The sequence below is a fragment of the Carassius gibelio genome, chromosome A1 (genome assembly GCF_023724105.1).
Source record: "Carassius gibelio isolate Cgi1373 ecotype wild population from Czech Republic chromosome A1, carGib1.2-hapl.c, whole genome shotgun sequence".
NCBI lineage: Eukaryota > Metazoa > Chordata > Actinopteri > Cypriniformes > Cyprinidae > Carassius > Carassius gibelio.
The window spans coordinates 18,665,289-18,687,318 of NC_068371.1; the positions used below are offsets into that span (position 1 = coordinate 18,665,289).

Below are 22,030 nucleotides of genomic sequence, written 5' to 3' on the forward strand. Positions count from 1 at the left end.
TTTAGAAAAGGGGTGTGGCCAAACATACCCCAAAGCCTATAAAACCTAAACGAAAACTCAAAACTTTATGAAACTCGGTGAAAACATGTAACAGGTGACTCTTAACAAGTATGCACAGTTTCATGGAGATCGGACCATAGGTGGCGCTATAACAGTTGAAAAAGCCTCAAAAACACAAATTTTCAACAGAAAATTATCACAATTTGTAGAACATGTTCATACATTCAAACAAACACTAGATCTTAATATCATATGATAGATCTCCTCTTTTTGAACAACTTTGCCCCAAGGAGCGAAGATGTCAATCAAATCGTTCATTAATTATTCAAGAATATGATAAAAACCTACTTTTGCGAACTAGTCCTAGGTTTTTTACCCGATTGGAACCAAACCACTGCAGTAATATTTTGTGGACTCTCTAGATCAATAATTATCAAAAAAATGTTGAATTTTGTACTTTGGCTAGCGTTAAAGGGGTAATTTAGAAAAGGGGTGTGGCCAAACATACCCCAAAGCCTATAAAACCTAAACGAAAACTCAAAACTTTATGAAACTCAGTGAAATCATGTAACAGGTGACTCTTAACAAGCATGCAAAGTTTCATGGAGATCAGACCATAGGTGGCGCTATAACAGTAGAAAAGGTCTCAAAACACAAGATTTATATGGTAAATGGCCACAAATTGTTTGAAAATGCTCATATATTCACTCAAAAACACTAAATCTTCATATCATTTGATGAATCTCCTCATTCTGAACAACTTTGCCTCGGGGACCAATGTTGTCAATAAAGCTGTTAATTAAATATTCAAGATTCTTTTAAAAAGTTACTTTGGCATACTACTGATAGGATTTAAGATGAAAATCAATAAAACCACTGAAGTACAATTCTCTAGACTCTGAAGGTCAATAATTATCAAAAACATGTTGAACAATTGCATTTGGACAACTATAAACCAGTAATTTTATAATATGTTATTTGCATATTGTACACAAAGGCCTATTAATACAAACAGAAAGCCCACAAATTATCAAAAGTGTGTAAAAAAATGCATAATTTCATTCTAAAGAAGTATGCAAAATTTAAGAGAGATTGGGCAAAAAAACACTAAGAGTTATAAAGGATTAACACATTGATGTATGAGAAATTGCCATTTATAACCACTAGATGGCAGCGGAAAACCACTAATGGGCTCATTCAGTTGAAAGGATGTATGAATTAATGCCTAAACAATAAAAAAAAAACACTCTTACAACATTTCAAATCTCATTGAGTTAAAGTTTTCCATTTTGTTCATTCAGACATATCAGTTTTTACAATTTTGCCACATTATGATTACAGTGAAACCTAAAAATGACATCTAAAATCTTAAAAACGAGTTTAATCATTTAATTTCAGTGTGTGTGTCTGTCTGTTAGCCTATTCTCCATTTTGGATGTGTTTAACGGTCATCCATACGTCCAGGTTGGCTCTGACCACCTAAGATGCCTTAAATGCTTGAACCCCGTAAATGCTGCTTGCAGCTTTAATTAGGGGTTCAAGCACGCAGTGCTGAAACCCTCTTGTAATTGTTAGGATTTTTATTATTATTATTATTCTTCTGCCCTAGAACTGAACGTGCAGCCCAAACCGTAAGGCCTAGAGAGCTGAAATTTGGACAGATCGTAGAGCTCATTTTGGGGAGAACTTATCAAAGTCTCAGCCCAATCGGCCTAACGGGGGCGCTACAGCGCAAAAAACTAAAATTTTGGACATTTTTGGCCGCAGATCGTAAACCGTTAGCCGTAGACTCAAAAACAAGGCATCGTTGCAATCCTTGGGTTAGCCCGAACAAAAGTGCACAGCCGCATTTTTTGCTCTACGACGCACCGTTTTCTCGCAAAATCGAGCTATATCCGAAACCTACTTTTGCGAACTAGTCCTAGGATTTTTAACCAATCGGAATCAAACTACTTCAGAAATATTCCCTGGACACTCAATATCAATAATTATCAAAAAAAAGTTGAAATTTCAATTCTTACGCGAAACAGTACACCAAAAAGCGTCTATGCTAACGTTAGCCAAATGCTATTTTGACTATAACTCTTGAACGGAATGAGATATCTTCACCAAACTCGGTACACATATGTATAAGCTCAATCTTTGGTCAAATAAAAAAAATTGCGCAGCTCTGCCACTTGGGGGCGCAATAAGATTTAAAAAACACATAAATGGCTATAACTAGGCAACCGTTGGCTCGATCGACTTGAAAATTGGTATGCAGTGTCTTGGTCTGAAGGGGCACAAGTACCTATGAGGACATTTGCATATCTCAAAAAACATGGCCGCCATTGGCCAAACAATTTTAAGCACCTATTTGAAAGGGTTAACGGATGTTGATCGGAACGAAACTCACTGGGTACGTTCGACTCATGAACCTTAAGGTCTGTAAGAATTTTGAAAGAAATCGGCCACTAGTTGGCGCTAACGAGTTTTATGGCTCTGTAATCACGTGGTGTTTCACATATCAACACAATATGCATATCATTTGATAGATCTCCTCATAATGCACAACTTTGCCTCAAGAACCATTGCTGTCAATCAAATCGTTCAATTGTTATTTACATATATGTTAAAAACCTACTTTTGCGAACTAGTCCTAGGTTTTTTGTCCGATCGGGCCCAAACCACTGCAGTAATATTCTGTGGACTCTCTAGATCAATAATTATCAAAAAAATGTTGAATTTTGTCCTTTGGTTAGCTTTAAATGGGTAATTTAGAAAAGGGGTGTGGCCAAACATACCCCAAAGCCTATAAAACCTAAACGAAAACTCAAAACTTTATGAAACTTGGTGAAAACATGTAACAGGTGACTCTTAACAAGCATGCAAATTTTTATGGAGATCGGACCATAGGTGGCGCAATAACAGTAGAAAAGGTCTCAAAACATAAGATTTACATGGTAAATGGCCTCAAATTGTCTGAAAATGCTCATATATTCACATAAACACTAGATCTTCATATCATATGATAGATCTCCTCATTCTGAACAACTTTTGGGACCAATGTTGTCAATAAAGCTGTTAATTAAATATTCAAGATTATTTTAAAAAGTTACTTTGGTAAAGTAGTCCAAGGCTTTAAGCTGAAAATCAATAAAACCACTGAAGTACAATTCTCTAGACTCTGAAGGTCAATAATTATCCAAAACATGTTGAACAATTGTATTTGGACAACTATAAACCAGTGATTGTATAATATGTTATTTTCACAGTGTACACAAAGGCCTATTAATACAAACAGAAAGCCCACAAATTATAAAAAATGTGTAAAATAATGCCTAATTTCATTCTGAATAAGCATGCAAAATTTAAGAGAGATTGGGCAAAAAACATTACACTATAACAGTTATGTTTAAAAACAGTGTTGTTTGAGTAAATGCAACCACTAGATGGCAGCGGAAGACCACTAATGGGCTCATTCAGCTAATTGAAACAGTACTTTTGAGAAGATTTATGAATTCATGCCTAAACAATAAAAAAAAAACACTGTTACAACATTTTAAATCTCACTGAGTTAAAAGTTTTCCATTTTGTTCATACAGACTTATCAGTTTTTAAAATTTTGCCACATTATGATTACAGTGAAACCTGAAAATGACATCCAAACTCTTAAAACTAGTTTAATCATTTAATTTCAGTGCGTGTGTGTCTGTCTGTCAGCCTATTCTCCGTTTTGGATGTGTTTAACTGTCTTCCATACATCCAGGTTGGCTCAGACCACCTCAGAGGCCTTAATGTGCTTGAACCCCGTAAATGCTGCTTGCAGCTTTAATTATTATTATTATTATTATTATTATTATTCTCCACTCAAACTGTTCGTGCAGCCCAAACCGTAAGGCCTAGAAAGCTGAAATTTGGTCAGAATGTAGTAGTCCGGCCTTCTTGTCAGATACCGAGTCTCGATCCAATCGGCCTAACGGGGGCGCTACAGCGCAAAAAACTAAAATTTTTGACATTTTTGGCCGTAAAGTGTAAACCGTTAGCCATAGACTCAAAAACATGGCATTGTTGCAATCCTTGGGTTAGCCCGAACAAAAGTGCACGGCGCCTTTTTGGGGTCTACGACGCACCGTTTTCTCGCAAAATCGAGCTATATCCGAAACCTACTTTTGCGAACTAGTCCTAGGATTTTCAACCAATCAGAACCAAACCAATTCATAAATATTCCCTGGACACTCAATATCAATAATTATCAAAAAAAAGTTGAAATTTCAATTCTTACGCGAAACAGTACACCAAAAAGCGTCTATGCTAACGTTAGCCAAATGCTATTTTGACTATAACTCTTGTACAGAATGAGATATCTTCACCAAACTCGGTACACATATGTATGAGCTCAATCTTTGGTCAAATCAAAAAAATTGCGCATCTCTGCCACTTGGGGGCGCTATAAGATAGAAAAAACACATAAATTGCTATAACTAGGCAACCGTTGGCTCGATCGACTTGAAAATCGGTATGTAGTGTCTTGGTCTGAAGGGGCACAAGTACCTATGAGAACATTTGCATATCTCAAAAAACATGGCCGCCATTGGCCAAACAATTTTAAGCACCTATTTGAAAGGGTTAACGGATGTTGATCGGAACGAAACTCACTGGGTACGTTCGACTCATGAACCTTAAGGTCTGTAAGAATTTTGAAAGAAATCGGCCATTAGTTGGCGCTAACGAGTTTTATGGCTCTGTAATCACGTGGTGTTTCACATATCAACACAATATGCATATCATTTGATAGATCTCCTCGTAATGCACAACTTTGCCTCAAGAACCATTGCTGTCAATCAAATCGTTCAATTGTTATTCACAAATATGTTAAAAACCTACTTTTGCGAACTAGTCCTAGGTTTTTTGCCCGATCGGAACCAAACCACTGCAGTAATATTCTGTGGACTCTCTAGATCAATAATTATTAAAAACATGTTGAATTTTGTCCTTTGGTTAGCTGCAACGGGGTAATTTAGAAAAAGGGGTGTGGCCAAACATACCCCAAAGCCTATAAAACCTAAAGGAAAACTCAAAACTTTATGAAACTCAGTGAAATCATGTATCAGGTGACTCTTAACAAGCATGCAAAGTTTCATGGAGATCAGACCATAGGTGGCGCTATAACAGTAGAAAAGGTCTCAAAACACAAGATTTATATGGTAAATGGCCTCAAATTGTTTGAAAATGTTCATATATTCATTCAAAAACACTAAATCTTCATATCATATGATAAATCTCCTCATTCTGAACAACTTTGCCTCTGGGACCAATGTTGTCAATAAAGCTGTTAATTAAATATTCAAGATTATTTTAAAAAGTTACTTTGGCATACTTGTGATACGGTTTAAGATGAAAATCAATAAAACCACTGAAGTACAATTCTCTAGACTCTGAAGGTCAATAATTATCAAAAACATGTTGAACAATTGCATTTGGGCAACTATAAACCAATAATTTTATAATATGTTATTTGCATAGTGTACACAAAGGCCTATTTATACAAACAGAAAGCCCACAAATTATCAAAACTGTGTAAAATAATGCATGATTTCATTCTAAACAAGCATGCAAAATTTAAGAGAGATTGGGCAAAAAAAAATTACAACACTATAACAGTTATGTTTTAAAACACAGTGTTGTTTGAGTAAATGCAATTTATAACCACTAGATGGCAGCGGAAGACCACTAATGGGCTCATTCAGCTAGTTAAACAGTACTGTTTTCATGAATTCATGCCAAAACATTAATAAATTAACTGTTATAACATTTTAAATCTCATTGAATTGATGTTTTCCATTTTGTTTATACAGATGTATCAGTTTTTACAATTTTGCCACATTATGATTACAGTTTAACGTGAAAATGACATCTAAACTCTGAAAAAGAGAAGACTTGCAATAATTTTATGTCACCTATCACTTATTTCAAATACCTATATCTGCAACAAAATGTTTGTGCATGTATATGTGTGTCTTTGTGTGTGTGTGTGTGCATATGCTTATAGAGTATACATATATTAATCTAATCATTTACTTTCAGTGTGTGTGTCTGTCTGTTAACCTGTTCTCCATTTTGGATGTGTTTAAATGTCATCCAAACATCCAGGTTGGCTCTGACCACCTCAGATGCCTTAAATGCTTGAACCCCGGTAAAATGCTGCTTGCAGCTTTAATTATTATTATTATTATTATTATTCTCCACTCAAACTGATCGTGCAGCCCAAACCGTAAGGCCTAGAGAGCTGAAACTTGGTCAGATGGTAGAAGTCCGGCCTTCTTGTCAGATCCAAAGGCTCGCCCCAATCGGCTTAAAGGGGGCGCTACAGTGATCAAAAATGCGTTAGTGCTAATAACTCCTAAACCGCTTATCATAGAGCCAAAAATTTAACATTTCCGGAATCCGTGGGTCATGCGAAATTAAAAACGGTCATTCTGATTTTGGGTCTAGGAGGCCTAGTTTTTTCGCAAATTTGACGTATGTCCAAAACCTACTTTTGCGAACTAGTCCTAGGTTTTTCGCCCAATCTGAACCAAACCACTGCAGAAATGTTCTCTGGCCAGGGAATATTAATAATTATCAAAAAAAAGTTGAAATTTCGACTCGCTGTCGTAATGGGATGCCAAAACGTTCGAAAGTCGAGGAGCAATTTTACGCAACAGGCTATAACTCGTGAAAGAAATAAGATATCTTAACCAAACTTGCTACACATTTGTAAGACCTAAAACTTTGGTCAAATAAAAAAAATTGCACACCTCTGCCACTTGGGGGCGCTATAAAAAGAAAAAACACATAAATGGCTATAACTAGGCTACCGTTGGCTCGATCGACCTAAAAATTGGTATGCAGTGTCTTTGTCTGAAGGGGCACAAGTACCTATGAGGACATTTGCATATCTCAAAAAACATGGCCGCCATTGGCCAAACAATTTTAAGCACCTATTTGAAAGGGTTAACGGATGTTGATCGGAACGAAACTCGCTGGGTGCGTTCGACTCATGAACCTTAAGGTCTGTAAGAATTTTGAAAGAAATCGGCCACTAGTTGGCGCTAACGAGTTTATTGGCTCTGTAATCACGTGGTGTTTCACTTATCAACACAATATGCATATCATTTGATAGATCTCCTCATAATGCACAACTTTGCCTCCAGAACCATTGCTGTCAATCAAATCGTTCAAATGTTATTCACAAATATGTTAAAAACCTACTTTTACGAACTAGTCCTAGGTTTTTTGTCCGATCGGAACCAAACCACTGCAGTAATATTCTGTGGACTCTCTAGATCAATAATTATCAAAAAAATGTTGAATTTTGTCCTTTGGTTAGCTGTAAAGGGGTAATTTAGAAAAAGGGGTGTGGCCAAACATACCCCAAAGCCTATAAAACCTAAACGAAAACTCAAAACTTTATGAAACTAGGTGAAATCATGTAACAGGTGACTCTCAACAAGGCTGCAAAGTTTCATGGAGATTGATCCATAGGTGGCGCTATAACAGTAGAAAAGGTCTCATAACACAAGATTTAGATGGTAAATGGCCTAAAACTGTTTGAAAATGCACATATATTCACTCAAAAACACTAAATCTTCATATCATATGATAGATCTCCTCATTCTGAAAAACTTTGCCTCTGGGACCAATTTTGTCAATAAATCTGTTAATTAAATATTCAAGATTATTTGAAAAAGTTACTTTGGCAAAGTATTCCAAGGCTTTAAGTTGAAAATCAATAAAACCACTGAAGTACAATTCTCTAGACTCAGAAGGTCAATAATTATCAAAAACATGTTGAACAATTGCATTTGGACAACTATAAACCAGTAATTTTATAATATGTTATTTGCATAGTGTACACAAAGGCCTATTAATACAAACAGAAAGCCCACAAATTATCAAAACTGTGTAAAATAATGCATAATTTCATTCTAAACGAGTATGCCATATTTAAGAGATATTGGGCAAAAAACACTAAGAGTTAAACGGATTAACACATTGATGTATGAGAAATTGCCATTTATAACCACTAGATGGCAGCGGAAAACCACTAATGGGCTCATTCAGCTAACTTAAACTGTACAGTTGAAAGGATGTAATGCCTAAACAATACAAAAAACACTCTTACAACATTTCAAATCTCATTGAGTTAAAGTTTTCCATTTTGTTCATTCAGACATATCAGTTTTTAAAATTTTGCCACATTATGATTACAGTGAAACCTGAAAATGACGTCTAAAATCTTAAAAACGGGGTTTAATCATTTAATTTCAGTGTGTGTGTCTGTCTGTTAGCCTATTCTCCATTTTGGATGTGTTTAACGACCATCCATATATGTCCAGGTTGGCTCTGACCACCTAAGATGCCTTAAGTGCTTGAACCCCATAAATGCTGCTTGCAGCTTTAATTATTATTATTATTCTTCCGCCCTAGAACTGAACGTGCAGCCCAAACCGTAAGGCCTAGAGAGCTGAAATTTGGACAGATCGTAGAGCTCATTTTGGGGAGAACTTATCAAAGTCTCAGCCCAATCGGCCAAACGGGGGCGCTATAGCGCAAAAAACAAAAATTTTGGACGTTTTTGGCCGTGAATCGTAAACCGTTAGCCATAAACTCAAAAACATGGCATCATAGCAATCCTTGGGTTAGCCCGAACAAAAGTGCACGGCGCCTTTTTGGGGTCTACGACACACCGTTTTCTCGCAAAATTGAGCTATATCCGAAACCTACTTTTGCGAACTAGTCCTAGGATTTTCAACCGATCAGAACCAAACCACTTCAGAAATATTCCCTGGACACTCAATATCAATAATTATCAAAAAAAAGTTGAAATTTCAATTTTTACGCGAAACAGTATGCCAAAAAGCGTCTATAGTAACGGTGGCCAAATGCTATTTTAACTATAACTCTTGAACGGAATGAGATAACTTCACCAAACTTGGTACACATATGTACGAGCTCAATTTTGGGTAAAATAAAAAAAATTGCGCATCTCTGCCACTTGGGGGCGCAATAAGATAGAAAAAACACATAAATGGCTATAACTAGGCAACCGTTGGCTCGATCGACTTGAAAATTGGTATGCAGTGTCTTGGTCTGAAGGGGCACAAGTACCTATGAGGACATTTGCATATCTCAAAAAACATGGCCGCCATTGGCCAAACAATTTTAAGCACCTATTTGAAAGGGTTAACGGATGTTGATTGGAACGAAACTCGCTGGGTACGTTCGACTCATGAACCTTAAGGTCTGTAAGAATTTTGAAAGAAATCGGCCACTAGTTGGCGCTAACGAGTTGTATGGCTCTGTAATCACGTGGTGTTTCACATATCAACACAATATGCATATCATTTGATAGATCTCCTCATAATGCACAACTTTTCCTCAAGAACCATTGCTGTCAATCAAATCGTTCAATTGTTATTCACAAATATGTTAAAAACTTACTTTTGCGAACTAGTCCTATATTTTTTGCCCGATCAGAACCAAACCACTGCAGTAATATTCTGTGGACTCTCTAGATCAATAATTATCAAAAAAATGTTGAATTTTGTCCTTTGGTTAGCTGTAAAGGGGTAATTTAGAAAAAGGGGTGTGGCCAAACATACCCCAAAGCCTATAAAACCTAAACGAAATCTCAAAACTTTATGAAACTAGGTGAAATCATGTAACAGGTGACTCTCAACAAGGCTGCAAAGTTTCATGGAGATTGATCCATAGGTGGCGCTATAACAGTAGAAAAGGTCTCATAACACATGATTTAGATGGTAAATGGCCTCAAACTGTTTGAAAATGCACATATATTCACTCAAAAACACAAAATCTTCATATCATATGATAGATCTCATTCTGAAAAACTTTGCCTCTGGGACCAATTTTGTCAATAAATCTGTTAATTAAATATTCAAGATTATTTGAAAAAGTTACTTTGGCAAAGTATTCCAAGGCTTTAAGCTGAAAATCAATAAAACCACTGAAGTACAATTCTCTAGACTCAGAAGGTCAATAATTATCAAAAACATGTTGAACAATTGCATTTGGACAACTATAAACCAGTAATTTTATAATATGTTATTTGCATAGTGTACACAAAGGCCTATTAATACAAACAGAAAGCCCACAAATTATCAAAACTGTGTAAAATAATGCATAATTTCATTCTAAACGAGCATGCCATATTTAAGAGATATTGGGCAAAAAACACTAAGAGTTAAAAGGATTAACACATTGATGTATGAGAAATTGCCATTTATAACCACTAGATGGCAGCGGAAAACCACTAATGGGCTCATTCAGCTAACTTAAACTGTACAGTTGAAAGGATGTAATGCCTAAACAATACAAAAAACACTCTTACAACATTTCAAATCTCATTGAGTTAAAGTTTTCCATTTTGTTCATTCAGACATATCAGTTTTTAAAATTTTACCACATTATGATTACAGTGAAACCTGAAAATGACATCTAAAATCTTAAAAACGAGTTTAATCATTTAATTTCAGTGTGTGTGTCTGTCTGTTAGCCTATTCTCCATTTTGGATGTGTTTAACGGCCATCCATATATGTCCAGGTTGGCTCTGACCACCTAAGATCCCTTAAGTGCTTGAACCCCATAAATGCTGCTTGCAGCTTTAATTAGGGGTTCAAGCACGCAGTGCTGAAACCCTATTGTATCTGTTAGGATTTTTATTAGGGGTTCAAGCACGCAGTGCTGAAACCCTATTGTATTTGTTAGGATTTTTATTATTAGGGGTTCAAGCACGCAGTGCTGAAACCCTATTGTATTTGTTAGGATTTTTATTATTATTATTAGGGGTTCAAGCACGCAGTGCTGAAACCCTATTGTAATTGTTAGGATTTTTAGGGGTTCAAGCACGCAGTGCTGAAACCCTATTGTATTTGTTAGGATTTTTATTATTATTATTATTATTATTATTATTATTATTATTCTCCACTCAAACTGTTCGTGCAGCCCAAACCGTAAGGCCTAGAAAGCTGAAATTTGGTCAGAATGTAGTAGTCCGGCCTTCTTGTCAGATACCGAGTCTCGACCCAATCGGCCTAACGGGGGTGCTACAGCGCAAAAAACTAAAATTTTTGACATTTTTGGACGTAAATCGTAAACCGTTAGCCGTAGACTCAAAAACATGGCATTGTTGCAATCCTTGGGTTAGCCCGAACAAAAGTGCACGGCGCCTTTTTGGGGTCTACGACGCACCGTTTTCTCGCAAAATCGAGCTATATCCGAAACCTACTTTTGCGAACTAGTCCTAGGATTTTCAACCAATCAGAACCAAACCAATTCATAAATATTCCCTGGACACTCAATATCAATAATTATCAAAAAAACGTTGAAATTTCAATTCTTACGCGAAACAGTACACCAAAAAGCGTCTATGCTAACGTTAGCCAAATGCTATTTTGACTATAACTCTTGTATGAAATGAGATATCTTCACCAAACTCGGTACACATATGTAAGAGCTCAATCTTTGGTCAAATAAAAAAAATTGCGCATCTCTGCCACTTGGGGGCGCTATAAGATAGAAAAAACACATAAATTGCTATAACTAGGCAACCGTTGGCTCGATCGACTTGAAAATCAGTATGTAGTGTCTTGGTCTGAAGGGGCACAAGTACCAATGAGGACATTTGCATATCTCAAAAAACATGGCCGCCATTGGCCAAACAATTTTAAGCACCTATTTGAAAGGGTTAACGGATGTTGATCGGAACGAAACTCGCTGGGTACGTTCGACTCATGAACCTTAAGGTCTGTAAGAATTTTTAAAGAAATCGGCCACTAGTTGGCGCTAACGAGTTTTATGGCTCTGTAATCACTTGGTGTTTCACATATCAACACAATATGCATATCATTTGATAGATCTCCTCATAATGCACAACTTTGCCTCAAGAACCATTGCTGTCAATCAAATCGTTCAATTGTTATTCACAAATATGTTAAAAACCTACTTTTGCGAACTAGTCCTAGGTTTTTTGTCCGATCGGAACCAAACCACTGCAGTAATATTCTGTGGACTCTGTAGATCAATAATTATTAAAAAAATGTTGAATTTTGTCCTTTGTTTAGCTGTAAAGGGGTAATATAGAAAAAGGGGTGTGGCCAAACATACCCCAAAGCCTATAAAACCTAAACGAAAACTCAAAACTTTATGAAACTACTTGAAATCATGTAACAGGTGACTCTTAACAAGCATGCAAAGTTTCATGGAGATCAGACCATAGGTGGCGCTATAACAGTAGAAAAGGTCTCAAAACACAAGATTTATATGGTAAATGGCCTCAAATTGTTTGAAAATGTTCATATATTCACTCAAAAACACTAGATCTTCATATCATATGATAAAACTCCTCATTCTGAACAACTTTGCCTCTGGGACCAATGTTGTCAATAAAGCTGTTAATTAAATATTCAAGATTATTTAAAAAAGTTACTTTGGCATAATTGTGATACGGTTTAAGATGAAAATCAATAAAACCACTGAAGTACAATTCTCTAGACTCTGAAGGTCAATAATTATCAAAAACATGTTGAACAATTGCATTTGGGCAACTATAACCCAATAATTTTATAATATGTTATTTGCATAGTGTACACAAAGGCCTATTAATACAAACAGAAAGCCCACAAATTATCAAAACTGTGTAAAATAATGCAGCATTTCATTCTAAACAAGCATGCAAAATTTAAGAGAGATTGGGCAAAAAAAAATAACAACACTATAACAGTTATGTTTAAAACCAGGGTTGTTTGAGTAAATGCAATTTATAACCACTAGATGGCAGCGGAAGACCACTAATGGGCTCATTCAGCTAAGTTGAACAGCACTGTTTTCATGAATTCTTGCCAAAACATTAATAAATTAACTGTTATAACATTTTAAATCTTACTGAATCAATGTTTTCCATTTTGTTCATACAGATGTATCAGTTTTTACAATTTTGCCACATTATGATTACAGTTTAACCTGAAAATGACATCTAAACTCTAAAAAAGAGAAGACTTGCAATAAGTTTATTGTCACCTATCACTTATTTCAAATACCTATATCTGCAACAAAATGTGTGTCCATGTGTATGTGTGTCTTTGTGTGTGTGTGTGTGTGTGTGTGTGTGTGTGTGTGTGCATATGCTTATAGAGTATACATATATTAGTCTAATCATTTGCTGTCAGTGTGTGTGTCTGTCTGTTAGCCTGTTCTCCATTTTGGATGTGTTTAAATGTCATCCAAACATCCAGGTTGGCTCTGACCACCTCAGAGGCCTTAATGTGCTTGAACCCCGGTAAAATGCTGCTTGCAGCTTTAATTAGGGGTTCAAGCACGAAGTGCTGAAACCCTATTGTTTTTGTTAGGATTTTTATTATTATTATTATTATTATTATTATTATTATTATTATTATTATTATTATTATTATTATTATTCTTCCCTAAAACTGATCGTGCAGCCCAAACCGTAAGGGCTAGAGAGCTGAAACTTGGCCAGATTGTAGTAGTCTGGCTCGCTACTCAGGCGCAAAGACCCGGCCCAATCGGCCTAACGGGGGCGCTACAGCACAAAAAACTAAATTTTCAGACATTTTTGGCCATAGCTCCTAAACCACTTGACGTAGACTCAAAAACTTTATATATTTTGCATCCTTGGGTTAATAGTAACAAAATTGCTCTGCGCCTTTTTTTACTCTACGATGCACCGTTTTCCCGTAAAATCGACCTATAGCCCAAACCTACTTTTGCAAACTAGTCCTAGGTTTTTCAGCCAATCGGAACAAAACCAGTGCAGAAATGTTCTATGGACAGTCATTATCAATAATTATCAAAAAAAAATTGAAATTTTCACTCACTGCTTCAAGGGGGCGCTAATACCTTCACAAGTCGAGGACCAATTTCATTCAAAAGGCCAGAACTCGTGAACGAAATGAGATATCTTAACCAAACTTGGTACACATTTTGATGAGCTGAAACTTTGGTCAAATAAAAAAGAATTGCACAGCTCTGCCACTTGGTGGCGCTATAAGAGGTAAAAACATAAAAATGGCTATAACTACACAACCGTTAGCCTGATCGACTTGAAAATTTGTATGCCATGTCATTGTCCCATGTGACACAAGGGTCTATGAGGAAATTGGCGTATCTAAAAAAACATGGCCGCCATTGGCCAATGAAATGTAAACCCCTTTTCGACAAGGTTAACAGAGGTCAATCGTAACGAAACTCGGTAGGCACGTTCGACTTAGGGCCCTAAAGGTCTGTAAGAATTTTGAAAGAAATCGGCCACTAGTTGGCGCTAATGAGATTTTTTGGCTCAGTAATCACGTGGTGGGACATAGATTCACACAATATGCATATCATTTGATAGATCTCCTCATGTTGCACAACTTTGCCTCAAGAACCATGGCTGTCAATCAAATTGTTCATTAATTATTCACAAATATGTTAAAAACCTACTTTTGCGAACTAGTCCTAGGTTTTTCACCCAATCAGAACCAAACCACTGCAGTAATATTCTCTGGACTCTCTAGATCAATAGTTATCAAAAAAATGTTGAATTTTGTCCTTTGGTTAGCTGTAACCAGGTCATTAATAAAAGGGGCGTGGCCACATACAAACAAAAGCCTATAAAACCTCAACAGAAACTCAAAACTTTACAAAACTAGGAGAAAACATGGAGCAGATGTCTCTGAACAATCATGCAAAGTTTCATGGAGATCGGACAATAGGTGGCGCTATAACAGTAGAAAAGGTCTCAAAAACACAAGATTTATATGGTAAATGGCCTCAAATTGGTTAAAAATACTCATATATTCACGCAAACACTAGATCATATGATAGATCTCCTCATTCTGAACAACTTTGCCTCTTGGATCAATGTTGTCGATAAAACTCCTAATTAAATATTCAAGATTATTTAAAAAAGTTACTTTGGCAAACTAGTCCAAGGTTTTAAGCTGAAAATCAATAAAACCAATTAAGTACAATTCTCTAGACTCTGAAGGTCAATAATTATCAAAAAAATATTGAACAATTGTATTTGAACAACTATAAACCAGTTATTTTAAAATACGTTCTTTACATAGTGTACCCAAAGACCTGTTAATACAAACAGAAAGCCCGCAAATTATCAAAACTGTGTAAAATAATGCATAATCTCATTCTAAACAAGCATGCAAAATTTAAGCGAATTCATGCCTAAAAAATAAAAAACAAAGTTACATTTTAAATCTCATTGAGTCAAAGTTTTCCATTTTGTTCAAACAGACATTTGCAACAGATGTAGTGGTGTTGTTGGCGCAGTGGATAAGACACACGCCATCAGTGCGAGCGACCCGGGTTCGAATCCACCGTGAGACACCGATGTTTCACTGAGCAAGACACTTAACCCCAAGTTGGTCCAGAAGCATGTGACCTCTGACATATATAGCAAGTGTAAGTCGCTTTGGATAAAAGCGTCAGATAAATGTAGACGTCAGTTTTTACACTTCTGCCACTTTATGATTACAGTGAAAGCTGAAAATGACATCTAAACTATTAAAAACTAGTTCAATCATTTAATTTCAGTGCGTGTGTCTGTCTGTGAGCCTAATCTCCATTTTGGATGTGTTTAACTGTCATCCGTACATCCAGGTTGGCCGAGACCACCCCAGAGACCTAAAATGCTTGAACCCCGATAAATGCTGCTTGCAGCTTTAATTATTATTATTATTATTATTATTCTTCCCTAAAACTGATCGTGCAGCCCAAACCGTAAGGGCTAGAGAGCTGAAACTTGGCCAGATTGTAGTAGTCTGGCTCGCTACTCAGGCGCAAAGACCCGGCCCAATCGGCCTAACGGGGGCGCTACAGCACAAAAAACTAAATTTTCAGACATTTTTGGCCATAGCTCCTAAACCACTTGACGTAGACTCAAAAACGTTATATATTTTGCATCCTTGGGTTAATAGGAACAAAATTGCTCTGCGCCTTTTTTTACTCTACGACGCACCGTTTTCCCGTAAAATCGACCTATAGCCCAAACCTACTTTTGCAAACTAGTCCTAGGTTTTTCAGCCAATCGGAACAAAACCAGTGCAGAAATGTTCTATGGACAGTCATTATCAATAATTATCAAAAAAAATTTGAAATTTTCACTCACTGCTTCAAGGGGGCGCTAATACCTTCACAAGTCGAGGACCAATTTCATTCAAAAGGCCAGAACTCGTGAACGAAATGAGATATCTTAACCAAACTTGGTACACATTTTGATGAGCTGAAACTTTGGTCAAATAAAAAAGAATTGCACAGCTCTGCCACTTGGTGGCGCTATAAGAGGTAAAAACATAAAAATGGCTATAACTACACAACCGTTAGCCTGATCGACTTGAAAATTTGTATGCCATGTCATTGTCCCATGTGACACAAGGGTCTATGAGGAAATTGGCGTATCTAAAAAAATATGGCCGCCATTGGCCAATGAAATGTAAACCCCTTTTCGACAAGGTTAACAGAGGTCAATCGGAACGAAACTCGGTAGGCACGTTCGACTTAGGGCCCTAAAGGTCTGTAAGAATTTTGAAAGAAATCGGCCACTAGTTGGCGCTAATGAGATTTTTTGGCTCAGTAATCACGTGGTGGGACATAGATTCACACAATATGCATATCATTTGATAGATCTCCTCATGGTGCACAACTTTGCCTCAAGAACCATGGCTGTCAATCAACATGTTCATTAATTATTCACAAATATGTTAAAAACCTACTTTTGCGAACTAGTCCTAGGTTTTTCACCCAATCAGAACCAAACCACTGCAGTAATATTCTCTGGACTCTCTAGATCAATAGTTATCAAAAAAATGTTGAATTTTGTCCTTTGGTTAGCTGTAACCAGGTCATTAATAAAAGGGGCGTGGCCACATACAAACAAAAGCCTATAAAACCTCAACAGAAACTCAAAACTTTACAAAACTAGGAGAAAACATGGAGCAGATGTCTCTGAACAATCATGCAAAGTTTCATGGAGATCGGACAATAGGTGGCGCTATAACAGTAGAAAAGGTCTCAAAAACACAAGAATTATATGGTAAATGGCCTCAAATTGGTTAAAAATACTCATATATTCACGCAAACACTAGATCATATGATAGATCTCCTCATTCTGAACAACTTTGCCTCTTGGATCAATGTTGTCGATAAAACTCCTAATTAAATATTCAAGATTATTTAAAAAAGTTACTTTGGCAAACTAGTCCAAGGTTTTAAGCTGAAAATCAATAAAACCAATTAAGTACAATTCTCTAGACTCTGAAGGTCAATAATTATCAAAAAAATATTGAACAATTGTATTTGAACAACTATAAACCAGTTATTTTAAAATACGTTCTTTACGTAGTGTACCCAAAGACCTGTTAATACAAACAGAAAGCCCGCAAATTATCAAAACTGTGTAAAATAATGCATAATCTCATTCTAAACAAGCATGCAAAATTTAAGTGAATTCATGCCTAAAAAATAAAAAACAAAGTTACATTTTAAATCTCATTGAGTCAAAGTTTTCCATTTTGTTCAAACAGACATTTCCAACAGACGTAGTGGTGTTGTTGGTGCAGTGGATAAGACACACGCCATCGGTGCGAGCCACCCGGGTTCGAATCCACCGTGAGACACCGATGTTTCGCTGAGCAAGACACTTAACCCCAAGTTGGTCCAGAAGCATGTGACCTCTGACATATATAGCAAGTGTAAGTCGCTTTGGATAAAAGCGTCAGATAAATGTAGACGTCAGCTTTTACACTTCTGCCACTTTATGATTACAGTGAAAGCTGAAAATGACATCTAAACTATTAAAAACTAGTTCAATCATTTAATTTCAGTGCGTGTGTCTGTCTGTGAGCCTAATCTCCATTTTGGATGTGTTTAACTGTCATCCGTACATCCAGGTTGGCCGAGACCACCCCAGAGACCTAAAATGCTTGAACCCCGATAAATGCTGCTTGCAGCTTTAATTATTATTATTATTAGGGGTTCAAGCACGCAGTGCTGAAACCCTATTGTAATTGTTAGGATTTTTAGGGGTTCAAGCACGCAGTGCTGAAACCCTATTGTTTTTGTTAGGATTTTTATTATTATTATTATTATTATTATTATTATTATTCTCCACTCAAACTGATCGTGCAGCCTAAACCGTAAGGGCTAGAAAGCTGAAATTTGGTCAGATTGTAGTAGTCCGGCCTTCTTGTCAGATACTGAGTCTCGACCCAATCGGCCTAACGGGGGCGCTACAGCGCAAAAAACTAAAATTTTTGACATTTTTGGCCGTAAATCGTAAACCGTTAACCATAGACTCAAAAACATGGCATCGTTGCAATCCTTGGGTTAGCCCGAACAAAAGTGCACGGCGCCTTTTTGGGGTCTACGACGCACCGTTTTCTCGCAAAATCGAGCTATATCCGAAACCTACTTTTGCGAACTAGTCCTAGGATTTTCAACCAATCAGAACCAAATCACTTCATAAATATTCCCTGGACACTCAATATCAATAATTATCAAAAAAAAGTAGAAATTTCAATTCATACGCGAAACAGTACACCAAAAAGCGTCTATGCTAACGTTAGCCAAATCCTATTTTAACTATAACTCTTGAACGGAATGAGATATCTTCACCAAACTCGGTATACATATGTATGAGCTCAATCTTTGGTCAAATTAAAAAAATTGCGCATCTCTGCCACTTGGGGGCGCTATAAGATAGAAAAAACACATAAATGGCTATAACTAGGCAACCGTTGGCTCGATCGACTTGAAAATTGGTATGCAATGTCTTGGTCTGAAGGGGCACAAGTACCTATGAGGACATTTGCATATCTCAAAAAACATGGCCGCCATTGGCCAAACAATTTTAAGCACCTATTTGAAAGGGTTAACGGATGTTGATCGGAACGAAACTCGCTGGGTACGTTCGACTCATGAACGTTAAGGTCTGTAAGAATTTTGAAAGAAATCGGCCACTAGTTGGCGCTAACGAGTTTTATGGCTCTGTAATCACGTGGTGTTTCACATATCAACACAATATGCATATCATTTGATAGATCTCCTCATATTGCACAACTTTGCCTCAAGAACCATTGCTGTCAATCAAATCGTTCAATTGTTATTCACAAATATGTTAAAAACCTACTTTTGCGAACTAGTCCTAGGTTTTTTGTCCGATCGGAACCAAACCACTGCAGTAATATTCTGTGGACTCTCTAGATCAATAATTATTAAAAAAATGTTGAATTTTGTCCTTTGGTTAGCGGTAAAGGGATGATTTAGAAAAAGGGGTGTGGCCAAACATACTCCAAAGCCTATAAAACCTAAACGAAAACTCAAAACTTTATGAAACTCGGTGAGAACATGTAACAGGTGACTCTTAACAAGCATGCAAAGTTTCATGGAGATCGAAGCATAGGTGGCGCTATAACAGTACAACAGGTCTCAAAACACAAGATTTAGATGGTAAATGGCCTCAAATTGTTTGAAAATGCTCATATATTCACTCAAAAACACTAGATATTCATATCATATGATAGATCTCCTCATTCTGAAACAACTTTGCCTTTGGGACCAATGTTGTCAATAAAGCTGTTAATTAAATATTCAAGATTATTTTAAAAAGTTACTTTGGCATACTAGTGAAAGGGTTTAAGATGAAAATCAATAAAACCACTGAAGTACAATTCTCTAGACTCTGAAGGTCAATAATTATCAAAAACATGTTGAACAATTGCATTTAGACAACTATAAACCAGTAATTTTATTATATGTTATTTGCATAGTGTACACAAAGGCCTATTAATGCAAACAGAAAGCCCACAAATTATCAAAACTGTGTAAAATAATGCATGATTTCAATCTAAACAAGCATGCAAAATTTAAGAGAGATTGGGCAAAAAAAAATAACAACACTATAACAGTTATGTTTAAAACACAGTGTTGTTTGAGTAAATGCAATTTATAACCACTAGATGGCAGCGGAAGACCACTAATGGGCTCATTCAGTAAAGTTGAACAGTACTGTTGAAAGGATTCATGAATTCATGCCAACACATTAAAAAATGAACTGTTATAACATTTTAAATCTCATTGAGTCAATGTTTTCCATTTTGTTCATACAGACATATCAGTTTTTACAATTTTGCCACATTATGAATACAGTTTAACCTGAAAATGACATCTAAACTCTAAAAAAAGAGAAGACTTGCAATAAGTTTGTCACCTATCACTTATGTCAAATACCTATATCTGCAACAAAATGTGTGTGCATGTAAATGTGTGTCTTTGTCTTTGTGTGTGTGTGTGTGTGCACATGTTTATATAGAATTAATATATAAGTCTAATCATTTAATTTCAGTGTTTGTGTCTGTCTGCCAGCCTGTTCTACATTTTGGATGTGTTTAAATGTCATCCAAACATCCAGGTTGGCTCTGACCACCTCAGAGGCCTTAATGTGCTTGAACCCCGTAAATGCTGCTTGCAGCTTTAATTATTATTATTATTATTATTATTATTATTCTTCCGCCCTAGAACTGAACGTGCAGCCCAAACCGTAAGGCCTAGAGAGCTGAAATTTGGACAGATCGTAGAGCTCATTTTGGGGAGAACTTATCAAAGTCTCAGCCCAATCGGCCAAACGGGGGCGCTATAGCGCAAAAAACAAAAATTTTGGACGTTTTTGGCCGTGAATCGTAAACCGTTAGCCATAAACTCAAAAACATGGCATCATAGCAATCCTTGGGTTAGCCCGAACAAAAGTGCACGGCGCCTTTTTGGGGTCTACGACGCACCGTTTTCTCGCAAAATCGAGCTATATCCGAAACCTACTTTTGCGAACTAGTCCTAGGATTTTTAACCAATCGCAACCAAACCACTTCATAAATATTCCCTGGACACTCAATATCAATAATTATCAAAAAAAAGTTGAAATTTCAATTTTTACGCGAAACAGTACGCCAAAAAGCGTCTATCCTAATGTTAGCCAAATGCTATTTTAACTATAACTCTTGAACGGAATGAGATATCTTCACCAAACTCGGTACACAAATGTATGAGCTAAATTTTTGGTAAAATAAAAAAAATTGCGCATCTCTGCCACTTGGGGGCGCAATAAGATAGAAAAAACACATAAATGGCTATAACTAGGGAACCGTTGGCTCGATCGACTTGAAAATTGGTATGCAGTGTCTTGGTCTGAAGGGGCACAAGTACCTATGAGGACATTTGCATATCTCGAAAAACATGGCCGCCATTTGCCAAACAATTTTAAGCACCTATTTGAAAGGGTTAACGGATGTTGATCGGAACGAAACTCACTGGGTACGTTCGACTCATGAACCTTAAGGTCTGTAAGAATTTTGAAAGAAATCGGCCACTAGTTGGCGCTAACGAGTTTTATGGCTCTGTAATCACGTGGTGTTTCACATATCAACACAATATGCATATCATTTGATAGATCTCCTCATAATGCACAACTTTGCCTTAAGAACCATTGCTGTCAATCAAATCGTTCAATTGTTATTCACAAATATGTTAAAAACCTACTTTTGCGAACTAGTCCTAGGTTTTTTGTCCGATCGGAACCAAACCACTGCAGTAATATTCTGTGGACTCTGTAGATCAATAATTATTAAAAAAATGTTGAATTTTGTCCTTTGGTTAGCTATAAAGGGGTAATATAGAAAAAGGGGTGTGGCCAAACATACACCAAAGCCTATAAAACCTAAACGAAAACTCAAAACTTTATGAAACTCAGTGAAATCATGTAACAGGTGACTCTTAACAAGCATGCAAAGTTTCATGGAGATCAGACCATAGGTGGCGCTATAACAGTAGAAAATGTCTCAAAAAACAAGATTTATATGGTAAATGGCCTCAAATTGTTTGTAAATGCTCATATATTCACTCAAAAACACTAAATCTTCATATCATTTGATAAATCTCCTCATTCTGAACAACTTTGCCTCAGGGACCAACGTTGTCAAT

General features: G+C 36.5%; 2 long non-coding RNA genes across 9 annotated transcripts in view; one reads left to right on the forward strand and one right to left on the reverse strand.

The window, feature by feature from the left end:
• Positions 1 to 9,469, reverse strand: part of LOC128011454 (uncharacterized) — a 181,752-nt gene extending 172,283 nt beyond the window's left edge. For 4 of the 8 annotated variants that reach the window (XR_008182668.1, XR_008183340.1, XR_008183205.1 and 1 more), the window contains exon 1: positions 2,353 to 2,654. This is a non-coding gene — a long non-coding RNA (uncharacterized LOC128011454). Of the gene's footprint in view, positions 1 to 2,352; positions 2,655 to 4,595; positions 5,606 to 9,259 lie in introns of those variants that run through there. The other 4 variants (XR_008183478.1, XR_008183634.1, XR_008183729.1 and 1 more) reach the window with 3 other exon arrangements.
• The window catches only part of LOC128015573 (uncharacterized), a 124,577-nt gene that overhangs the window by 80,107 nt on the left and 22,440 nt on the right, over positions 1 to 22,030 (forward strand). The window lies entirely within an intron of this gene.